Here is a 19,396-nt window from a genome sequence, read left to right on the forward strand (position 1 = left end):
AGAGCGGACCGAACGCTTCTGCTGCCTCTTCCTTCAAAGCGTCTCCGAAAATTTGCGCTATCTGAGCACGCCCTTACCTCCCCCCCCCCCGCCCCCCCACTCCCAGCTTTGCATCCATCGGAAATTATCTCCAAAACAGAGCGAGGGTGGCGCAAGACCGGGCTAGAGCAATGGCTAGAGGAGGAGAAGCGCGCTAAATTAGCGCCTCCCTCTCCCGGCTTGCGCGCGTTTTATCACGTGGCCTCCTTAGATATTTGACTTGGGGCGCCCATCCAGCCCAGCTCAGCCTCGAACACTTCCTTTAACGCGCACAGTCAACGGCGCGGGATGGGATCTTATCGCACTTGACTTTATACGTAAGCTCGCGGTAAAACCGACAGATATATTTCGACGGTTGTGCCCATATAACTGCTGTCACAAAAATCGCAATAAACAGAAAATTTTACTGAGGACGAACAACGCTGCTTCTCGACGTCGTGATACAGCGGTGAACGATATTTCGGGAAAATGTGTTGCTAAATCTCCGTCAAACACTACGCTCGCATTTGGTGACAGCGGAACGCAGTCGCAAGAAATTGTGGAGAAAATACCGGAGTTCTGGCAGCTTCAGGTGCACTAGATTATTCAGTAACGTCGGCGGCTTTGTAGTTATACCTTACATCAGAGCAAACTGCACTCGACAGAGATCAAGGGTAGCCGCACCGTTATAACTAAGCAAATTAGGAACAATTACGCCGCGTCTTCCCACTTCGAGCACGCTCCGACAGCCCAACGATAGATATTTCAAACGTAACCGCACTCGGACGAGCAAATTTTGCTTCTGCGAAGTGAACGTAGCGGGTATTTCAAGACGCGTGTTAAATTCACGGCTGTTTCATTCGTGAGCATTACTTACGTGACGTAAAATTATCAGTGAGCAAAACAGTTTTTGTTTCAACGCAAGGAAAGAAAACCGAAACTAGTTGTGCGGATTCAAATGATCCAAAGCCGAAGCCGTCAGTAGTATGACGCCATTTTTCAGTTGTGTTGCATCTCGCGCGAGTACGTTGTCGTCGAGTGGTGGTTCTTTATTCTATGGAGTGGTTCTGAAAGCGCTGCGTTAGGGGCGACTGCAACCAGGCGTTGCGGCGAGTTACGGTGGGAACTTCTGTCCGTGCTGTGTGATTGCGACGAGAACGACTGCCGCCAGCAGCGGCGTGTCGCCGATTTCGTCTTTGCCGACATCGAGCAAGTGCAGCGCCGGAAGTGTTGCGTTTTGCACTGCATTTTCCTTGTGATATGGGAGATCGCAACGCAGAGACGACCAGATGCACACGAAAGACTACCAGCGGAGAGTGACCTGTGCCATATTTCTCTTAACCTCTCAGGTAAGCATATCAGCTTTTGTTCCGAGTTTACAAACGGCGCGTAATCGGCCCTTCCGGCACGGCTACATTTTGCGCCACGTTTCTCTTGGCAGTTCACAGACGTTTCTTAGGCATGCGTGGGCGTATGTATGCGAAAATACTACTGGCAGACGGAAGCCTCGGGAGAGCATCTGAAATTATAGCAAAGCTGTACTGCCGTAGATAAACACCGTTCTTAACGACTCCAATGACGAGTGGCCTGTCGCATCGAAAAATCCGTAGAATACCAAGTACTGCGTAACTTGAAGTGTAGTGTGACCAGTGTGACTTTCGCTGGCTAAGACAGGTTGTCGAAAAAACAGTAGTCTATTCTGAAGATTTATTGCGCTTTAGGTATATTACCGCGAATAATAAAAACGCTACCACGCTGTATGGCAGTGTCAGGCGATGGGGCAGCACAGATATTTTCGTAGCAGTAAGGCGGCTGCATGCACGAGCGAACAGACACAACCCTTTAAAAGCGCTGAAACACAACAAATAAATGTGCATTTGGCGTCAAGTCGGAAACACATTGGCTTACAGTATAAGCCGATGTATAATGCTATTATTTTTTATGTAATCTTTATTTTCACGGTTGTAAATATTTAAAAGCATGAATTTGCTGCAACCTTTATATAGTAAATCCTACTAGGCGCACAAAACCTGGCTGTGTTGTGTAGAGAATTTGTGCTATTCCTACTGGATTTTCTATTTTGAGTCCGGTGTTTTATGAAAAAGAGGGTCTTTTTATTTGTAGTCTTATGTTAGTGCAGATATTTGGCAAGCAGAAATGAGTTGATTGCAAAGTTGTATCTCCCGGTGAGCTGCACATGAACCCAAGTTTATCATGTCTTGGCTATTGTAAGGTGCATATAACAATTTTAAGAATATACAGCCGTAGTTGGCTTTGTCACTGTAGCGTATTTTGTAAGAGTAGAATACTATGATTATATTACTGTTTTCATGCAGAAATACCTTTTTTTCTTGTACCAAGAAACGCTCACATCATTGAATGAAATGAGGTGTGGTGTATTTTTCTACTAATTTAATAAAGGAAATTTCGTCTGCGGTGTATCAGAGATTAGTTTACTTTCTTTTACTAAACAATGCATTATCTCCTCTGCTACTGCTGTTGTTCTGTGTATCTTTGTAATTTTGAAATGTACTTTATTTTAGGTATTCAAGAAATGGCAACATCCAGAAGAAGACGCCATCTTATCCAGCACGTTATGGGTGAGACAGATCGTAGCAGGCTCTTTTGCATATCTCATTAGCATATGATGCTATTTGTTTTAATTTTTGTGTCCACTTTCCTGGCCTTTTTCATTTCAGCATTATTGTGCAAAGGGTAATACTTTTACATCTAGATAGAGTAATCGTCCAAAAGAGAGAAACATGGCTGTAGGAGACGACACACATAAGCCTCCTTTGTCCGTATCTCTATGTTGCGCTGTTACTCTGTCATTATCTACCAACAAGCACAAATTCTTCATCAGCTACATCTACTAATTCTCCGTTATTACAATTTAATTGATACAACATTGAAAGTACAGAGGTTCACAGGAAGACAGAGACTTGAAATGATAAGAGCCGTAGAACAAGGAGCATCGCTGGAGCCAATGTTTCGACAAAGAGGAGATAAGTTTTCTTGCCAAACATTGGCTCCAGTAAAATTTCTTGTTCTATCACTATTTACGATTAAAAGACAGCATTAGTGCTCTTGCTGAAGTATTATGCATTATGGAATAAAAATTTGCAGGGTTAAATGTCAGGAATGTGAAATTTCTTGTGTATTTTAATGCTACAGCGAAAGCCAGAAAAACAAGATGTAGAGAACTACATTGTTATTTGTCACTACCCAGTTTGGCCAGCTTCATTCAGAGCTTGAACTTTGTTGCATTAATGACCACTGGAATTCATTAATTGAATTGCTTCGTGATTTACTTATATTCAGAGATATTGAACTTGTTTTAATGCAGCTTGACATAGTGCATGTAAAAAATATACAATGATATTTTAAGAGGCTTGCAGTTGACTAGCAAATCACTTGATGGTATGTGCTCAGGTTACCATTGAGCTTCCACGCACAAATCGGATGCACATTTTTTTTTTCATTGCTTGAACTTTCATAAACATAAGTACCATTTCTTCTTTGTCGATGTTCTAGTTGTGTTGTAGGACCTAACTGTTTACATTTATTTGTATTGGTATCCATGTTACACAGACAGCTGAATTTTTCTTGTAAACTGTGACATGGTAGGACTAAGAGCGTTTGTGCAAATTTGCTGCAGGTACACTCTGGTGGCTCCCGCCCCTGCATCCTACGACCACCGTGTCCTCACTAGGGAGTTCGAAGCCTTTGGCAGCTCCTGCCACTGCGTCCTGCCACCACCATGTCCTGGCTACGTCCACTAGGGAGTTGGCAGCCTTCGTGATGATGCCAAGCAGGCTGGAAGCTGACAGAACGGTCGAGGTAAATACATGTAATTAAGTGGCAAATTTTTGAGTGAAGTGGCTTGTAGCCACTCAGCAATAAAAGAATTAACTTAGAAGCACTTTAGACTCCCTGCTATCGGTGCAGGAATGCTCAAGTCCATCCATTTTGCCTTAGCCGCCAAGAGGCTATGTGGATTAGACGAAATGCGATGCAAATTTTGAAACTAGTAGGAGACCACTTGTACAATTTTTTTTCTTGCTTGACACAAAAGTGCTTTGATAAAGCTTTAGCAATTTAAAAACAATACAGTGTACTTTCATACATGTTATTGGGCATAAATTTCAGATTTAAATATTGGCTTCCAAGTCTGGGTTAGTCTCCTACACTGAATAGTCTAGGTCAGAGCTCATTTACTAGAGAAAGTGAATTTAACTAGGAATTATAAACATCAAAAGATCTTGTTTAGGAAATTAATGTGACAATCAGCAAGGTTCTTTGGGTATTCATTTCCAAATTTGTAGGATATATTTTATGACTGGTTTCATTATTGTGAGAACAAATATTTGTTTATTGTGACACTAGAGTTGGCTGCCCCCATTTGTATACAACCCCTTTACAGGCTGAAAATTCAGTGTGTTACCCTATTTACTCGCATAATGATCGCACTTTATTGTAAAAAAAATTGACTCAAATTCAGAGGTGCGATCATTATGCTGGGTAAATTTCCCACCAAAAGAAAAAAATATACCCTCTCGCATTTGCTACGGGATGACAACAGGTCAACAAAGAGGTGGCTGCCTCTGTATGTACTGCGGGACAGACACACAAAACAAAAACATGGTGGCCGGCAGAGCAAGCCGAACGCGCCGAACACAATTTTTTTTTCTTTTCGTGAGTACATTACGTGCATTCAAACAGTTTCTTCCGTATCAGTAATGAATAATATCGGCAAGTTTGCGGCAATAACATAGCCATGTCCACTTTGAGGGGACAGAAACAGATGGGCGCGCTTAGCTGCCTGCGACATAGGAACACATGGCGGGCATGCTGCGGAAACTGCGGCATTTGTCTTCACCACTATCCTAATATGGAACGTTTCCGCTAAGGGTGGGCGAATATCTTAGCTGCGTTACAAACGTCGGCGAATGGATAGGGTACACTTCTAACGTATCACTGTAAACGTGGCTGCTATCATTGCCACTCGCGATTTGTTGCGTGCCCACAAGTGCAGACGAGGAGAAACGAAAGACGCCTTTTTTGTTGTTTTTGTTGAACACAACCATTACAAAGCCTACACATAATAAAGGCAAGTTTGGTTGTAGCTTTTTTTTTGTCATATAAGTGCGGAAAGTGATGGAAGGAATGAAATGGGGCATCTGCTTAAGAATGTTTGGTGCGTGCAGACTACTTGGTTTGTCTTGAAGAGTTGTTCTCATAGCAGTTGACAGATGGTAAGCGCGATCATTATTAGCTAGACTTGGCACATGACATGTCGCTGCGGCAAGTTTGGGGTGCAATCTTACACGAGAAATAAAAAAATCGAATTTTGACATCAGAATTTAGGGGTGCGATCATTACGCGAGTGCGATCATTATGCGAGTAAATACGGTATTAGGTTGTTTTTGGTTTTACGCACTCAATGTTATGGGATGCAAATGGTGACATACAACAGAATGCAAAAATGGCTAATGAATGCAAGCAGGGCGTGGGGCTTTTTAGGCAGATGCATGCGTGTGCTATTTATAAAGGTCCCCATGGTATGCCTGAAGGCATTTGCTAACACTTTGGTAGAAAACACTGACACCCACTTATTAAGGGGAAATGCTCCTCAAAACAACTTTTTTTATATATTTGTACTAGAGATTTGAATATACTGTCATTCATAAAGTGTTTTATTAGATTTGAATTGTCATTGATTTTTGTGTAGCTGCTGTTATTTAGTTATGGTCCTACACAGTGGCAAAATATTCTTGTGCGCACTTTCCTGTGTATAAAAGTTTCAGAAATAGCTTCATGCTGTATCTTATTTAGCTAGTTATATACTGCAAAGTGATGACACCTATCGAAACGGCTTGTACAATTACTGGAACTATGCAAAAAATATTAGGCCACATTAAATAATTTTACAGATTGCACTTTCAATGAGATATCAGCATTCTGCATATCTTGAATAGTATGTATGCCAAATTTCGTTAGTATAGGACAATTATAAGTGCATAAGGTTATTGTCATGCTATTGTGAGAAAAAGTTTTTGAAGTATATTGTAATTTTTTTCACAATAGCATGAGAAGTATGCAAGATTAGTAGGCAGGCCTGTCTGCCTGCCTACTAATCTTGCATACTTCTAGTAACTTTACATGCTGTTTGAATAGATATTGGCACTTTGCAGTCCACAAAGAGCTCAGTTAGCTGCAGCACACTGCTTTTTGTGAAAATTTAATACACAAGAAAGTGCCTGCAAATATGACTATGTATTTTGCTGTTGTGTAGGACATAACTCGAGAAGCAGCTAAACAAAAACTAATGGAATATATAAAATCTGCATGAAGAACTCTACAATTGGCTCTCTTTTCAAACCTCTAGTACAAATAATAAAAATATTTCGAGTAATATTCAATCAGCAAAATGTTCCCCTTACTACAGTGACCTACAACATAGCGACAAAAGTTTAAGGGAAGTCCTCTTGTCAAAGCGACTCTGGGCTGTCTTCCCAAGGGCTTCTGTTAAAGACTGCATTTTCCTGCATTTGTCAGGAGAGCAATACGAAAATGTTTGTGAATGTGAAAATGGTATTGGCACACTAGCAGAAAAAAAGACAGTTCTGTGAAATGTAGACTTGATTATAACTTTGTTCGACATTTACATTCCGACTGCATATATTTATTTCGTGTTTTGTACTGAGTGTTTCAGTGGTGACTGCCGCTAATTATTGAACATAACTGCTTCATGACAGTGCGACTAACAGAAATTTATAGCAGTGGCAGGCATTAGAATTACAGTACTCAATGACGTCTACTTTGTAAGAACTCAGACTAGCACCAGTTCTGAGATACACATACCCAAAAGGTAATGATCAAATAGATTTCTCTTTCACACAGAATTGTCCCACAAGGCTTACAGAACTCATTGTTTGTCATGTACAAGCAGATTATGTGCCAGATGTAATTTATGCTCAGTAAATACATAAATCAGTCATGCGAGGTGTCTCACTTTGGGTTGCAAGTTCGAACTTCTTTTAATCTTGCTTGTTTTTATTTTGTTCCCTTTGTGAGCATGAGTGAGTTGGTGACCTTGGCACATATTGTCAAAACTGTTTCTTCATCACTGGGAATCGCTAAATTTCATTTACACATGAAATTCCCAGTTACTGGTATGGTAGGCTTCGAGCTTAATTCCCTTATCTATCGTATGTTTATCTACCAAGTAGTTTTATCGTTCATTGAAACATATCCATGCAATGCAGAGTGGGCACCCAAATTATAAATATCTGTTCTTGCTTTCTACCCTGCTCTGGTGTTTTCAAAACCTAGCATTGGTGCAATGGCCTGTCTGCACCTGCAGAAAAGTAGTGAAGTGGCTAAAGTTAAAGGTCAACAACATAATTAAGATACAAAGCAAAAATATAAGTTGGCAATTGTCCCCCATAACCAGAATTTTGCTTAGAATTAAAAAAAATGGGCATCCTGCTTGGGTGTGAGAGTTGCTTTGGGCACCAAGGGGACTACGTAGCACCTGTGCTAGTGTACAGAAAGCAAAAAAAAATCACTCCAGATTGGAGCGGCAGCGGAAAGTTCAGCACAGATGTTTTATTTCACGCACCATTCATGTGGCTTATCATCTGCTCCTGTTGTATTGGAACGCATACATTGGGAAGACAATCCTTTGTGCCATTGTTACCTTAGCGGGACACCAGAGAAAGGTAGAAATAAATAAAATCGAGAACAGGTATTCACACTTGGTTGCACACAGTGTATTATCTGGAAGTGTTTCACTCTACAAAAGACTACTGTGATAGATAATCATAATGACAAAGACAAAAGAATTAAAAGAGGTATGTGTCAGTCATCCGTCCGTGACCTCCAGTGTTTATAGAAACACTTCTTTCTGTATATGTGCCAAGCCGTAGGGAGGCTTTATGTAACTCAGTCATGCTTGCTTAGGTAAAGATTGGAATAAGGGAAATCACAAGAACATTGTATGAGTGATTTGAAAATGTGGCACCTAATGTAACTTATTCATGTATGGGCTGAGGATAGATTACAGCCAGTGCATAATGTGCTCTTACAGGATGACTTGTGATGTGCAAAAGAAGCCTTCCTCACATCTTCCTCTTTGTTTCTTCTGGATCTTTGTGCACTATGTGTATTGTTACAGCTGCGTGCATGTAGCTGGGTATAGTTTATGTGTTCTGCTTCCTTCCTTGTCCTCCTAATTCATGCGCCATCTTTGCCGTAACAAAATACAGCTACCTGTGCTACTTATTTTGTCAATGTGTTTGCATTATGGAAAGTTTTGTATTAGCAGTTATTTCTACCTGTGAAATTGTCTGTGTCAGCTATTATACTTAGTCTTGCAAAAGTATGTTTCTCAACATAAATAAATGATCAGTATAAGTGTTGCTGTATTTATTTTTGTAATTTTGTCAGTTATGAAGTTTTTATACACTGTTGCATGTTGTATGACAGAATAAAATTGATGCACAATTTTGAATGTGGTGTTTTTCAGATCAATTTTCATCTCACGCTAACATGCGGAAAATTTGTGGGAAAAAGTGCCAACAAGAGTACCATGAGGTAAGGCAGCTGTTTTTACTGTTAGATTGGATTATCAATTGCCAACCAGTTGTTTTTAACAAGCATAGTATAATGCATAGATAATGTAATCTAAGTTGGAATGTTGTTTTTATTGCACTTCATTATATGGGTCTCATTTGCACATAAGTGCAGCCTTTCTTATTTGTTATGTGTAGCTTACTTGCTTAGAATGTTAAGTCGTAAGTTTAGAACAGGGAAATAGGTTGAACTTATAAATCTTTTGACATAATATAAGAGACTTGTGCGGTGGTGAATTAAACTTCTACATGAGTTACGTAATATTTTGGGGTCTCATCAAGGTTCTGAGTGGCGTTGCAGTGTCATGCATATGCAGCTGCAGGCTACATATTGGATTTTGCTTTTGCTACATTTTGCTTGGTTGGCTATTGATTCCAGTTTAATAGTAATGAGAACTGTCTTGCTTTCATAGTGATTCAGTGCTGACTGATACATTTGAATTTTCCAGAAGACAGCAACAAAGATTGATGAAATAATAACTTTTTCTTGCTAGCCTGCCATGTGCTTTTTGGCACGTTTACTGTGGATTCTTTGTTATCCTGTTGTCTTTTCACAGTAGTCTTCTTGAGAACTAGCCGTAGTCGTGTGTACTTACAGCAAGAGTTGTTGACACATTTTGAAAAGCGGCTCGACACTGCCATCCAAGAGTGAAATGCCTTACATGGATCAGTTGCTTTACATTATTTGCAAGAGACCGGCACCACGGACTAAGGGTAACTTGACACACACTGCTGGAGTCATCAAACTCATCTAAAGTAGTTACCGGAATCATTCTTGCAGTTTTCATGTGACACTTTATCTTGAGTCGTCTGACTCATCTAGAATTGTTAACTGACTCCCTTAGCACTAGTCTTGTAACCCTTTTGAGAGAGTATAGGCAACTACTACAACAGAGTATGCATGACTATTGTGTGCGGAGTCACGCAAACACCTTGTATGGAGCACAGATAGTCTCGGGACTCTCTGCCAAAAGAGAGTTCGGGTGTCTCCCACAAAGTGTGTCATATAGGTGACGAGTCCAGACTCTTCGAAAAGAGTAAGGGATACTCTTTTTTTTCTTAGTGTGTAGTTGAAATCTACTGACCCTGCCACTAAGAAATACGTGGCGAGGTATGGCTGATGAATAATTAATTGCGAAGATTGGTTTTCAGTAAACGTTTGTTACCAAAAACGGCGGGTAGCCGCCGTGGTTGCTCAGTGGCTATGGTGTTGGGCTGCTGAGCACTAGGGCGCGGGGTCGAATCCCGGCCACGGCGGCCGCATTTCAATGGGGGCGAAATGCGAAAACACCTGGGTACTTATATTTAGGTGCACGTTATAGAACCCCAGGTGGTCAAAATTTCCGGAGTCCTCCAGTATGGCGTGCCTCATAATCAGAAAGTGGTTTTGGCACGTAAAACCCCATAATTTAATTTTTTTTTAAGAACGGCGGGTGCTTATACTAAAGCAAATGACGGATGCTTGGCGGTGACTCCAATCATTTACTCGCCACATCACAGATCTACACTAGAATTCAACTGGTTTCACCAACTCTTGCTTATATTCTCTCGCCCCTAAACTGCGACGTCGCCTGCCACCCGGCCTGCAGCTTTTCCTCTTTGTCTCCCGCTTCTTTCCCAATCTGCTGAGACGTGCTTCCACTGATGCTTGGTCTTCTTTTTTCTATATAAATGAAGGCATTCATTCATGCTTTTCTATGTTACTGCAGAAAATAGCGTGTCTTTATCTACATAACCACCCTGTCTCTCACCTGGACTCTGCAATCGCAAAACAAAGTTGCGGTGTTGCAAATGACTGGGCGTCACATATACAATTTTCTAGGAATGGCTAGTAGCACGGCGGGCAATTTTCGGTGGGTGACGAGACAGTATATAGAACACCTTCTCTGCAATATCCACACTCAGTGCTCTGCTTCATGAGCTACTATTAGCCGCTACTACGAAGTACGAAATGAAAGAAACCTAGCTGGGCTGGTCACGGACAGCTATTTTTGGATTCGTGATGCGTCGATATAGAATATATATATTTCGTATATAAGCCTAAATGACAGTGATATAAGCGAGGTGAGTTATGCTAGCTCGTTGGTTTTCACTAACGACGCTCTTCATGCAGCACTTTCGTCTTATGCGTGTTTGCGAACGGGAATGAAAGACAGGAGGGTAACACGCCTTCCTGAAATTAAACATTCGGAATAACTCTTTGTTTGACGGTTAGACATATGTTGAAGGCCCCCGATACGAACCACCTGCAAGTCTGTATCAGCTTGCATAGAGGAACTCAGATTAAACGTTGTCAAGAGGATAGGCTTTTAATTATCATAAAGATATCTTTATTGAAATTCCTTACCGTGAGGTGAAAGCCGACTAATAGGCATTTATATTTTCTGTGTTATTAAAACGTCCTGCTAATAAAAGGTTGCTGTGCTTTGCAGCCTCTTAAATTAGGTTATAGAAAATAAATTGATGCGGTAAGTGTGTAAACGCAGACGCAAGAAAAGGCCTAGTCCGTTTCCAAGTATTCACTCAATGAAGATGGAGCGCCTCTATACTCTCACATTATAGGGATGTCAAGAACAAAACACTTTCAAAGAGTGAGTCATGAATATAACTCATTATAAGGTGAGCTTGCGCTGGAAAAGAAAACATTCAAAGCGCAACGATGGCTGCGCGCAAAGTGCTTCCTCTGATTCCGATCTGCGGATCAAGGCGTCAGTTCGTCATACTTAAATCATAGAGAAAGAAATTCAACAAGAGGGGACACTCTTCAAAAACTGGCAACAGGAAACACGTCACGCCTAGTTTCAATAACGTTCGTTAGTTGACGCGCGCATCAGAAAAAAAAGAATGTGAAATAAACTTCCAGACAACGTTTTATTTTTTTTATTCCTTCCCACTAAAAGTGAAAAAGTTTTGCGTGTAAATGAACTTATACTTTGCAACTTTTTGTTGCGTTGCCTAGCAACAAGCTAGCGGCACGCCAGACGCGCGTGCATACGTCATGCGCCAGACAAGCCGCAGGAGTGAGCGTGGACGGTCGTACGTGCGAAGCTCGCGTGCTCGGCGACCCGTCTGTTTTGGATATAGCCCATTTTTGGGGGCTCCCGGCCTTCTCTATGCTTCTCTTGCGTGTCGTCTGCATTTCCACATGGCACCACTGCAATACTGGACTACGGCAAGGTGAGAAATTGTGTTTGACAGTGTGCGGCGCATTTTAATCACATTTAGGCTTAGTTCGAGTGGCGCAGTTAGCGAAAACCAGCACCGCCGTCCTGGCGCAGTTAATTTGAGTTAATGCCTCGTCCTGGGAGATGTTTGAGAGCTTTCTATGAGCCGCAACATTACTGTAACTTATTTCGGTAGTATTTGGGTACGCTTGCCGCGCCCCGGCTTATTGACGCAGTAAGCGAAAACCGGCTCGGCCGTGTGACGCATTTGCGCGTGTGCATGCGTGCACTACGTCGTAGCGCCTGAGACAGACAAGTTTTCGCGCATTCTGTGGCCCCCATCATTGTTGTAACTAACGTCGGTATATTTGGGGTAGTTTAGAAGCACGGTTGCCGCGCCCGGCTTATTGACGCAGTTAGCGAAAAGCAGCTCGGCTGTGTGCCGCAGTTTCGCGTGTACTGAATCTTACTGGTAGAAGTTCGTGACGCATTCTCTGACCCGAAAAAAGTATTGTAAATTATTTGGTAACTTTTTGGGATACCTTGAGGCTTGCTCGGCGCGCCTGGGGTTGTGAAGCTGTTAGCGAAAAAAGCAAGCCGCGGCCACAGTGAGTTAGTTTTGCGTGTACTGAATTTTAGTGGGACAAGTTTGTGACGCATCTAATAGCCCTGCAACAACATATACATTATTGCGGTACGCACGCTTCTCGAAAACGCGACGAGCGATTGCCGAGAGTGATAACACGGGAGTGTTGCATGCGCCGGCAGGACGCGTAAAAGATAACACGGAGGAGCTCAAGAACATGACATTTATGTATTCTGAGCGACTGAAAACAGGCATTGCACCGACGAGTCTGACTTGAGTGCGATTAGAAGGCATTCTGCGAGCGTGTAACATGGTCTGGCCTAGCCTGTGTTGTAGCTACCTTTGTGTACTTGGCGTACCATCATGTCGGCCGAGGCCAAGTTGTTTTGGAAACGCGCAGTCACTCGTGTATTTGTGCACTTAAAGAGCAGGAAATAATGCCCGGGAAAGGAGGGGTGCTTGAAAATCGGATGTTCAGATTTTATGGCATTGTTTCGGAGGAGTCTTTGCTGCGAAATGTACGTAAAAGTGAATTTATCTGTAATGCCGCTCATTCACCACTTACGCACGTTTCGCCTCTACACGCAATACTCCTGTTAGGTCAACATACGCAAATCATACATGCTCGTAATTTACTTTCTTTCAGCTGATGGCATCCGGTGGAGCATCGTACGGCAATGACTGCTGCTTACCTGGTGCCACAACTTTGGATGAATGCAGAAGCCTGGAACGAGCATTTATATAGAGCAAAATAAACATTCCATCATTTCAGAAGACGTCTTTCGTTCTCTTTATGAAATTGCACCTGACAGATTCGGCGCAGTCTTGTAACGGTCAATCGCAATCGTTTCTACTTAAAACGATTTCACGCGAAGGCCACGCGAGGTTCAGCAGAAGCGAAAAAAAGAAATGAATGCCGTGCCGCGCAGCGGGGCCGGCGCGGCGTGTACCAACTGGTTTTCAAAACGCGCGCGCCAAAACCGAAAACGGAAGAAGTCAACAACATCCGCTTGGTGTGCTACAGTAATCCGGCCGCCGGGCTCTATGGGATTGTCCGCTCTTGTTGAAATTTCTTTCTCTATGCTGAAATGGTCGTACATTGCAGCGCAATCTCGGGTCCTCAAATGTGACGGCAAATGTAGGCCAGTGTTCGCTTCACGCGCGCAATCTGATAAGATAACGATCTTTCGCTATTGAATCCTTGACAACATACTGGATATTAGGAACACATGCAGGCGCATGTTGAGCTAACTGATAACTCTGGAACTGTGGTTAGACGCTAAAAAAACAAGCCCCCCCCCCCCCCTAAAGAAAGAATACAGTTGCTTTCAAAATTAGCTGAAAAATAGTGCTTGTCGTTTAAAAAGGGCCTCCAACACTGCACAGCGGCGCCGACATACAGGAAATTCAAGCACGAACTATCAAACCAGCGTATCGTGATTCAATGTATCCCAATAGTCCAGGGGCCAGTTCCACCACGGGTACTGTGTCGGAGCTCATATTTCATGTCAGCATTAATTGGTACAGAATCACAGTATTTTTTCTTTAGATCTTATCATTAGACAGCTAAAATACATCCAGCGAAATCCTCATCTTAATATTTCAGTACTTTTCGTTCTAACGTACACATCCGTGCTGATTCATATGTTACAAAGTACTGAAAATGTACCCTATGCTTTCCTCCAGGCAGTAGTTTTTATTCCATATGATGCCAGGAAACCGAGCCTGATGCCACCAACGCTCAGGAACCTAATCGGGAGCGCGCACAATGTTCTCGCACACCTTGTGGGATGCACCGTAGCGCTAAGGTGCTTCTTGTATAATATATGAGAATCAGTTGTAAAGGCAGTCGTGGAAGGTTTGACACATGTGCTTAAGCTCATGAAGTTGATTTTTGTCAAAATAACCTGTCCAAGCATTCAAACTTACTTTATAAGAAGTATACAACACCATCAATATGCCGGCTGCTTTTAACTGCACGAAACAAAACTATTGAAATGATACAAACAATGTTAACATCACTTTATCATTCGAGTGTTCAGATTGGTAATCTCTAGATGCGGAGTAAGTTGAGAAGTTGTTTGCGTAATTAACAAAGCTACGTTAATTAAATTTTCAGTAATGATTCTTACGTGGCTAAAGAAAATGAGCAGTTTGGAGCCCATCCACGAGATTATGCAGCCAATCGAAAAACTTTCGACTAAACATGCTTCTGTAAGAGCCATGCGAGCAAAAATTTTCCAACACTCTTGGAAGGCGTAACTGACGCAGAAAAGGAACATCTGTAAAGCCACCGAAAGAACAGCAGTTCACGACGGGACACAAAGGAGGAACCACACACAAACTGCGCTAACAACTTCAAGCGCTGTTCTTTATGCGATAATGAAGCAACTAGACCGTCAGTCATTCCTTCCAAACCTGTAAAGTCAACCTGACCACATCTAGCCTTTCGGGATGCTGTCATCAATAGTATTCCCTTACAAAAAATTTTAATGTGTTTTTTTAGAAAGTCTTTTGAACTTTCTCTATAGAACTCTATTGTGTTTATTTTGATTGCCTATAGAATTTTCCTATAGAGTTTCAAAAGTTATTTGGCCACCGCATTCTTATAGGAACTCTAAAGACACATTTCTATAGAACATTTCTATCGAGTTGCTTTAGAGATGCTAAAGACAAATTTCTATAGAATATTTCTATCGAGTTGCTTTAGAGATGCTAAAGACAAATTTCTATAGAATATTTCTATCGAGTTCCTTTAGAGATGCTAAAGACAAATTTCTATAGAATATTTCTATCGAGTTTCTTTAGAGATGCTGAAGGCAAATTTCTATAGAATATTTCTATCGAGTTGCTTTAGAGATGCGAAAGACAAATTTCTATAGAATATTTCTATCGAGTTCCTTTAGAGATGCTAAAGACAAATTTCTATAGAATATTTCTATCGAGTTTCTTTAGAGATGCTAAAGGCAAATTTCTATAGAATATTTCTATCGAGTTGCTTTAGAGATGCTAAAGGCAAATTTCTATAGAATATTTCTATCGCATTGCTTTAGAGATGCTAAAGACAAAAATTATATAGAATATTTCTATGCAGTTGCTTTCGAGCCCCTACAAGCAAAAGTGGGCATGGCGAAAGTATCGGGACAATGCATCTGAACAATCCGCTCTTGTTTTTCATCCAGGCCGTGCTTCTGATGAGTGCCGGTCAAGAATTGTCCATGGATTACTATCAACCTGCTGCTCTTCTAGGGACGACACTGCAGCATGGGCGCCATCGCAACGTCTCGGAACAATCTCTGGATATCGACACTTCGGGCCTGCGCACAACGACGACGTGGTTCGAAGGACAGGAAGCGCCCCTATCGTCTACATCACCTCTGCTGGGCTACATAAAAGCAGCCAAGGGACAGCGACCGTTCAGTGGGCATGGCGAAAGTATCGGGAGAATGCATCTGAACAATCCGCTCTTGTTTTTCATCCAGGCCGTGCTTCTGATGAGTGCCGGTCAAGAATTGTCCATGGATTACTATCAACCTGCTGCTCTTCTAGGGACGACACTGCAGCATGGGCGCCATCGCAACGTCTCGGAACAATCTCTGGATATCGACACTTCGGGCCTGCGCACAACGACGACGTGGTTCGAAGGACAGGAAACGCCCCTATCGTCTACATCACCTCTGCTTGGCTACATAAAAGCAGCCAAGGGACAGCGACCGTTCAGTGGGCATGGCGAAAGTATCGGGACAATGCATCTGAACAATCCGCTCTTGTTTTTCATCCAGGTGAGCGACTATCGCCAAATTCACAGCTACCGTAGTAACGACCCTTGTCTGCTCATTTTGCCGTGCCCACGGCCGCTGCTCGCAATGTTGACGAATGTGTATTTGTGTTTTGTAGATATTATCTCATGTTGCGGTGATATTGAATCGAATCCGGGGCCGTCTACGAATGAAATGCTTAAAAACATAATGCATGAAATACGCGAGATCAAGGCAACCATGAGCTCTTCAAGCCAGAGGCTTGAAGATAAATTGAATTCTATTGATAAGAAAATTGATGATGTCGCAGTCACTGTCGCCGAATACACGTGTAAAGTTGATAAATTACAAACAACCGTCGATCAGCTCAATCTTAAAGTGGACGAATTGGAAAACAGAAGCAGACGGAACAATTTAATTCTTTATGGGCTACAGGAAAGAAAGGGTGAGCAATACCAGACGTTAGAACAGGAAGTTTCTAAGAAACTCCTTGAGGACGTGCTACAACTTCCTAATGTTAAAATAGAGCGTATACATAGGCTTGGGAGGCCATGCGAAAACAAGTGCCGCCCAGTCATACTTAAACTAGTTGATGGGCGAAACAAGATAAAGATTCTCAGTAACTGTGGCCGTCTCAAAGGGACCCCTTTCAGTATTTCTGAGGATTTTTCGCCTCGTGTTCAGCTATTAAGAAAAAGGTTGTGGGAATGCACAAAGCAAAACAGGAACAATCACGACAAAGTGGTTTTAACTTACGACAAGGTAAGAACTAACGGCAAGCTGCACAGGTGGGACGATACACTCAATAAGGCAGTCCCTATGAATGACAAGTGACCAGGCGTCGTAAACAGTACGAGCAACATATCAAAGCGCAAACAGAACAAGAAATCATTGGGCATGCTCCTGCCTCCACGAGAGCTCACCATGATAAGTGCTAATGCTAGGAGTATAACGAATAAAACTGCAGAACTAGAAAGTTTACTTTTGGCCTTTCGTCCGGACGTAACACTCCTAACTGAAACTTGGCTAAGCGAAAACATCTCGGATGCTGACATAGTACCAAGCTCTCACATTATGGTCAGGAGGGATCGTGGCTCAAGAGGGGGTGGCGTAGCAATTATCTTAAAAAAGGGAATAGACTTCACTATTATTCCTCACGAGACGAGCGTAGAAATGGTCTGGATTCTTGTTCATTTGTGTGAATGCAGCCTACTAGTCGGTGTAGTCTACAGGCCTCCTAGTGCCGATGTTTCGTTGCTCCAGTCACTGCATGAATTTCTTCAAATAAACACAAAACGCTACAACAAGATTATAATGTGCGGCGATTTTAATCTGCCCACAATAAACTGGGAACAACTGAGCTCACTACCGCCTTGCGCACAGTCTGAAATGATGCTTGAAACTGCGTACTGCTTTAATCTCGCACAGCTTGTGCAGATACCGACACGTGTCACTTCCAGTTCCAGCACCACACTTGACCTTGCTTTTGTTTCTCAAGCCATTCTTGAAAAGGGCCCTTCCGTGGAAGTTTTACCCGGAATATCCGATCACAAGATTATCCTCTTAAAATGCAACTTTGCGTTAGCACGATCGCGCGAACCTATGAAAGAATTCTTAGATTTCACTAACGCCGAAGACGAAAGCATTCTCGACTACTTAGAACAAGATTTTGACACTTTTTCTCAAAAACAAAGACAAGGTTTCCTAGGCGTCAATGAGCTGTGGCTGCACTTTAAGAGCGCCGTGCACGAATGCATCAAAAAGTACGTTCCTAAAAAGCGGAAGAAAGTCAACCGAAAAAACCCGTGGATTACTCGTAATATCCTGCACTTAAAGCGTCGATTAAAACGTTTAACATGCTGTCGGTCAAGCCACTATGTTTTGGCGTCCCTCCGAGAAGATCTTAGATCCGAATTAAAATTAAGTAAATACCATTTCTTTAATGTCAGAATGCACAACTTTTTAAAAAACAACCCAAGGAAGTTTTGGATGCATATATCGAAGCGGAACAGTCTTGTAGACAAGATAAAACTGAATGATGTCGAAGTTACCGACACTCAGCGCATTGCGGAAGCTTTTAACACGTTTTTTTCGTCAGTATTTTTACGTGAACCCACCCAGAAAGATGATACTCATGGCGTTGGTCTCAAGCTTCCAGATCTTGTCATATCTGAGGAAGGCATATTTTCGTCACTGCTAAACTTAGATCCAAAAAAATCTGCAGGTCCTGACGACATACCTAACGCTTTTCTTAATCGGTACGCCGAATGGTCCGCGAAATACCTGTTCATAATATTTAACGTAAGTTTAAACGAAGGGGAGCTGCCTAACGACTGGAAAGTCGCCAAAGTAGTCCCAGTCCACAAAAAGGGAGACAAGCTTAATGTAGAAAGTTACAGACCTATCTCCCTACTCTGCACCGCTTCTAAAGTTATGGAACACTTTATTTGTAAGCATTTAAGCTCCTTTTTAGAAAATAATGACTTCTTTAGTGAGAGCCAGCACGGATTCAGGCGTGGCTTTTCTACCACTACGCAGTTACTTCATATGACCAACGAAATACTGGCAATCTTGGATCAAGGTGGGCAGGTAGACATTCTTTTTTTAGATTTCGAGAAAGCCTTCGATCGGGTTTCACACAAAAAAAATGATGATACAGCTAAACAGCATCAAACGCAACGAACAAATTTTGCGTTGGCTTGATTCGTACTTGACGCATCGAAAACAATTTGTCAGCATAGGTCCTTCGAATTCATCGCTCGCCTCTGTACTTTCGGGCGTTCCACAGGGCTCGGTTTTAGGGCCACTTCTTTTTCTTATCTACCTAAATGACCTGGCTTGCAAATTTCCCGTGCGGTGTCGCTTTTTTGCGGACGATTGTATTATTTACTCGAGCATTCAATATGTGGATGACCAATCTAGCTTAACTGACTATCTAATAGCAATACACGACTGGTGTATCCAGTGGCATATGACCCTAAACATCTCGAAATGCGCGCACATGGTTATTACACGTAAAAAAAATCCGCTAATTTGCACTTACACGATAAATAATATGGACATTAAACAGGTAGAGGAATTCACATATCTTGGAATTACAATTGATTCCAAGATGAGCTATACTGCTCACGTTAGGTATGTTTCTGCGGCAGCAATGAAAAAGTTATGGTTATTAAAGCACCGTTTAAAAAACTGCACTAGTGCTACCAAATTAACTGCATATAAGGCAATTAT

At 42.1% G+C, this 19,396-nt stretch overlaps 1 protein-coding gene and 1 long non-coding RNA gene across 2 annotated transcripts in view; both read left to right on the forward strand.

The window, feature by feature from the left end:
• LOC139051559 (tachykinin-like peptides receptor 86C) overlaps positions 1-19,396 on the forward strand; it is a 489,557-nt gene that overhangs the window by 402,245 nt on the left and 67,916 nt on the right. The gene's annotated exons all lie outside the window — the stretch shown is intronic.
• LOC139051518 (uncharacterized) lies at positions 1,059-3,725 on the forward strand. Its single transcript, XR_011509413.1, has 3 exons — positions 1,059-1,367; positions 2,562-2,618; positions 3,677-3,725. It is a non-coding gene; the product is annotated as an uncharacterized lncRNA (long non-coding RNA).

Source organism: Dermacentor albipictus, unplaced genomic scaffold, assembly GCF_038994185.2.
Source record: "Dermacentor albipictus isolate Rhodes 1998 colony unplaced genomic scaffold, USDA_Dalb.pri_finalv2 scaffold_12, whole genome shotgun sequence".
NCBI lineage: Eukaryota > Metazoa > Arthropoda > Arachnida > Ixodida > Ixodidae > Dermacentor > Dermacentor albipictus.